Below are 5485 nucleotides of genomic sequence, written 5' to 3' on the forward strand. Positions count from 1 at the left end.
TCTATAGTGATGCTTCTGTAGGTTTAGACTGCTGAGCGTTTTCATCATTATGCTTCATTCTGTCTCTATTCTACCACGCTGCAGTATTTATTTGCTAAATCTCTGATGTTATGCTCTTTCTGCTTTTTCTCATAGTAGCTTAATCTGGTCTGTTCCTGTTTGGCTGTGACACCATCCTGGAGGAAAACATCAGCTGTGCTGCTGCAATCAAAAACTTTGTTTATAGATGTTGGAGCTTGGCCTGTTTTTCAGTGTAGTCCTGTTTCTCTGACTGTGACTGGCTGGATGTGCTCTCTTCATTCTCTGACATGGGAGCTGGCTCTAAGCTCATTTGCCTGGCTGTGGCTTTCCTGGATGGGGCCACCTGTGGAAATGGTTGACATTTACCACATTTATTTCTGCTTCTTCCTGTATTTCTGCTTCTGTCTCCTTGAACCCCAGTGGCCTCTGCAGATGGCCTGCACCTGGATCTGCTGGAGATTTTCCCTGTTAAAAATGAGTTTTCCTCGCACCTGTTGCTCCAAGCATGCTTGTGAGGGATTGCCTTTGAGTCAATGAGTCGAAGCAATCAGCTTCTTTTCTTTAGATAAAAATCTGAACCAGTTGGACTGTATGTTCTAGTTGAATTGTCTCTGTATACTTTGCTGACATGAAATGACATGTTGTGAATTGACAGTTTTTTAAAGTGAATTTAATTTGATTAAATTATCCTTACCTGCTTGTTTGCACTGTGCCTTTGTATGAAAGTGAATGTTTGTTTGTTTTTCTCAACTAATCAATAATAAAGAAATTAAATTAAATTGTAATGAATTCTATGAGGGAACTAGTGCTTCCATCCCTCTGTCCATATACGAACTGAGCCTTGACTAATAATGCCAAAATCTAGGTTTGCTAGTTTAATTATGGAACCTGAGCTTAGTGAAACAGAGCCCAGTCTTAAAATGAGCTATTGGGCCAGTATAACAGAAGAACCATAGAGAAAGACCAGGACACCTCCATTTTTATGGCTGCATCCATTACTTTTTTTTCTCAGTTGTTAAACAGATAGATTGGATTATACCTGTCCACAGTTTTCATTTTGTGTTGCTTGATGCGTCAGGGTCACAGTTAGAGGTCATCTGTGTGGTTTCATCATGCTTACTGTGTCAATGCAGTAATGAGCCCCGGTGGAGATCCTCAGTTTCATCATTTGCAACATAACATGGAACCCAGAGGATCTCTCTGTGTGGACATTTGGACACAGGACAATTAGTGTATCTAGCAGTGGGAGAGGACTGGGGAGGATGCTCTGCTGTCGCTATGGCTACTGCCAGGAAGCTTCAGGAAGATGCTGCATGTGTTTATTCCACACTGGGCTGAACAAATGGGCAACAACATCAAAACAAAGACAAACGTTTTAAGTTACATTCAACAAATAAAGAGAATAATTGCTTTGATAATTTTATCTTATGTTTAAACACCACCTTATTTGTAGATGCTTCTAAAAAAACTGGTTCATTCACCTGTATCATCAGTATAAAGACAAACTTCTATGTTAATGAAAGCTAAACATTAAATTTCAAATCCCTCTGATTATTCAACCTCTTTAATCATATTGTGTATTTGTAACTTAAAGGAGAAAGAAAGGATTTTACTAATATAAAACAAGGATGAGAACATTTTTGTTGTCAAAGTCGTAGGGAAGTCATATTTAAATGTCAAATCATTCTAGCTTAAACATGTATATAAAGGTACTCTTTATCAGATGATTTTTATTTCATTATGTTATGCAGGCCACTTAGTTACAGTATACGTCAGCTTGTACACCTAAATTCGGCCAATCATATATCAACAGTCATCTGTCAATCAAATTTTTTTGCCGATAGCATCTTAATACATATTTCGCAGCTAATATACGTCGCCCAGCCGGAAAAGTAGGGGATGGACTTATTTAAAGATATTTTGGGAGTCAGAGATTTTACAGTTTTCTAGGAATTTATTTCAGATTAGTTTAGCATAATAACTAAAAGCTGCTTCTCCATGTTCAGTTCTGGTTCTGGGTATGCAGAGTAGAATTGAACCAGAGGACCTGATTTGTTGATATTGTACATTCACAACAAGAATGTAATGTATTTTAGAACTAAGCTATTCAATTATTTATAAACTAACAGAAGTATTTTAGAGTCTTTTCTCTGAGAACTGGAAGCCAGTATAACAACTTTTTGACTGGGAGGATGTTCTCCGCTTTCTTAGGGCCCTGTCACACCTTGCCGATTTAGAGAGTGTATGCCAGACATCCAAGAATCTCCTAAAACGCTGCCATACGCTGAACTTTCTATGTATTTCTATTTTGGCCATATATATGCATCATATTCATAACAAGTCCAGAACTTATGTCCAATGACATCCTAACGCACGCCAGTGTTATGCCCATGAAATTATGCTTGTGGATCATTTCATGAGCATTACCAAACATCAGTTAAAGCTGCTCCCCTCAGGCACATCAGGGTGGAATGCTGCTCCCCGGTCATCTGTCAATCGAATTTTTTTGGCCATAGCATCTTGATTCATTATGTGGCAGCTAATATACGCAAAAATATGAAATGAAATAAGAAGTTGCGTCCCAGTGTTCACAGGGATGGCCCTCTGTCTCTTCAGCAGGCGTAGAGCAACAGAACTGGAAAATTGTGAGGCAAGGGCGTAAACATGAGGCGCTCCACTGTCTTTGATCATGGTATTAACATGCTGCAGTTTACCACCCACCCCCAAAAAAACAAGAATAAAAAAAAAGTGAAAAAATCTGTAGTCGCATCATGTCTGCTACGAAGTTTGTTGGGCATGGGCGTGAACACAGGAAGGACGTATCAGACTCACCTTCTGGCTCACCCTATGATGGGGATGAAGTCTGGAGGAGAACTGACGATTTCCTCCTGTGAACCTCGTTTTATACCAAAACACTGCCAATATGCAATTATATAGTAGCTGTAAGTTGGAAACACATTCAGTGGTCGCCTGGGACACGTCAGATACGTTGATATGCTTTGGAGATAAGTTCTTGATAAGTTCTTGATAGGTTATGCAACAATTACTCATAGGTTTTGGGTAAGCTAGATGCCACGACTTATGAGTAACTTATACTTAACGTGTGAGAAGTTGCTTGTCCTCGCCCACCTTTGGTGGGTTGTTTTGTGTTTGGACTTTTTTTGTTTCTTGCCCTCCTTCCCAGGTTTCCACTCCGCATTTTTTCGTTTTCAGTTTCACTTTGATCCATGTTTTTCTTTGTTTTATAGTTTCATTGGTTTAATTATGCTGTCGTGTTTTCTGGGTGTATATGAGTTCTTAGGTATTTCTTGTTTGCCCCATTGTGCCATGTGTCATGATCGTGGTTTTGGGCATTGGGAACCAGTGTCCATGTGTCATCTTGACATGATGACCGGAGAAGAGGCTTCAGTTTTGGCCCATGGAGCAGCTGTGAGACCTCTCTTATCCCCTGTTCAGCCATCTGGCTCCAAAGAACCCCTCCCAGAGGAGTGACTTGCCACCCCCCTCTGTGTTGAGAACGGTGAAAGACCAACACATAGGATCTCTTTTTTTCTTTCGCGAAGCTGCCAGGGGGTTCACATTGGAAGATGCAACAAACCACGGCCAGGCCGGAAGGACCACATCTACAAAATGATCTAGGATAAGTCATGCTGGTTGAGTTTTCAGAACCAAACTGCTGCAAAACAGACCTTTTGCAACACATTTCTTTTTTGCAGCACAATTAGGGTCAGAACAAGCAATAGGTCTTTTGATGATTCTGATTATTTCATGTGTTTACTGATGAGTAAAGATAAAGCTCAAAGGATGGACTTGCATGCTATGTTACAATAATATGTTTTGAGCTGTTGTTGAAGTTTGGACAAGCTTTATTTCCCCAAGGGTTTAAACACTGATAAAACATTAGTGTTCATGTGTTCCTCATAAGCTCATTACATTTCGATTACCAAGTATGACCAAAAGTCATTTAATGGAATCCTCATGTCTATTCGCTGCTAGCTATTTCAGAGGGTAAAAAAATCTTTTAACTAAAGGTTACTGGTTCCTGATTGAGCAAATCATTTCATAAAACATAATTTGGCCAAATAATGTTTTATTCACCTCTTGGATTTGTATTGTAAATTGGTTTGAAAACATTCCAATTGCTTTCCGCAAAAATTCAAAATATATCCACTGGACTTGGTTTCCAAGATTTGAAGACGTTTCGCCACCTCTCCAGGAAGATGAATTGAGGGACTATGACCTGGATGACTGAGAATCTTCATCAGCACATTCCAATTGCTCTAAATTGGTGAAAAGCTAATTTGATCACATACCAAATTCTTCCAGATAAACTTTGGTTTTCAAACACAAAATTAATCTTAATCTGCAATATGGCTTTCAACCATGTTTCCCCTTTTTCTTTTTACATAGTAATTTAGTTGAGTTTCACTAGTTCTGGTCAAGAGTTTTTAACTGAAATATGTTTGATTTGGAGCTAAATAATTTGTGTTAATAAACTTTTATATTTTGAACAGAAGTTGTGGTGAATTTATTCCATGTATGTTCAGAATTATCTGTTTGACCATGATTTGAGCTTGAATCACTCATATTGTTCTAACATACAGCTAGTTGGGTGTGTGTTCATAAACAATATATGACAGTCAGAACAATATCTCCCATAAGAAGAGCAGGCTTGTGAGGCACTGCAGGCCTGCTTTGAGGTGACTGATTGGCCTGCACTCTGTGAGCCCCATGGGGAGGACATTGATGGGCTCACAGAGTGCATCACGGATTATATAAACTTCTGTGTGGACTGCAATGTTCCAGCTCGGACTGTCACCTGTTACCCCAACAACAAACCTTGGATCACCAAGAAAATAAAGGCCATCCTGAATGAGGAGGTGAGGAGAGTGCAGGGGGTACTCAAACGAAAAATCAAGGAGGCTAAGGACAAATACAGGAGAAAGCTGGAGAATAAACTCCAGACCAACAACATGAGGGATATGTGGAGTGGGATGAAAACCATCACAGGGTTCCAGAAGTCCACTGTTGTGGGGTTGGAAGGGTGCGTGGACCGGGCCAATGAACTGAACTTATTTTTTAATAGGTTTGATAGATCATCCCCCACAACCCTTCACTGCTGGCTTCCCTCCAACGACCACTCCACCTTCCCTTCTTCCACTCCTCCTCCATACAGACCCCCTGTCTGCTCTTCACCACTGCAATCCACATCCACCGTCTCCACCCCTCCCCCCTGCTTCACATCCTGTCCTACAGAACATGAGGACCTCACCCCTCCCCCTACAGTCACCTCTACAGTGTCCTTCACTCCTGACCTAGTGAGAAGACAGCTAACCAGACTCCTCTCTGGCAAAGCTGCGGGCCCCGATGGTGTACTCCCCTGGGTGCTCAAAGCTTGTTCTAACCAGCTGTGTGGAATACTTAGCCTAGTCTTCAGTCTGGGCATGCTCCTCCAGAGAGTACC

Source organism: Cyprinodon variegatus, unplaced genomic scaffold (assembly GCF_000732505.1).
Source record: "Cyprinodon variegatus isolate N-32 unplaced genomic scaffold, C_variegatus-1.0 Scaffold617, whole genome shotgun sequence".
Taxonomy (NCBI): Eukaryota; Metazoa; Chordata; class Actinopteri; order Cyprinodontiformes; family Cyprinodontidae; genus Cyprinodon; species Cyprinodon variegatus.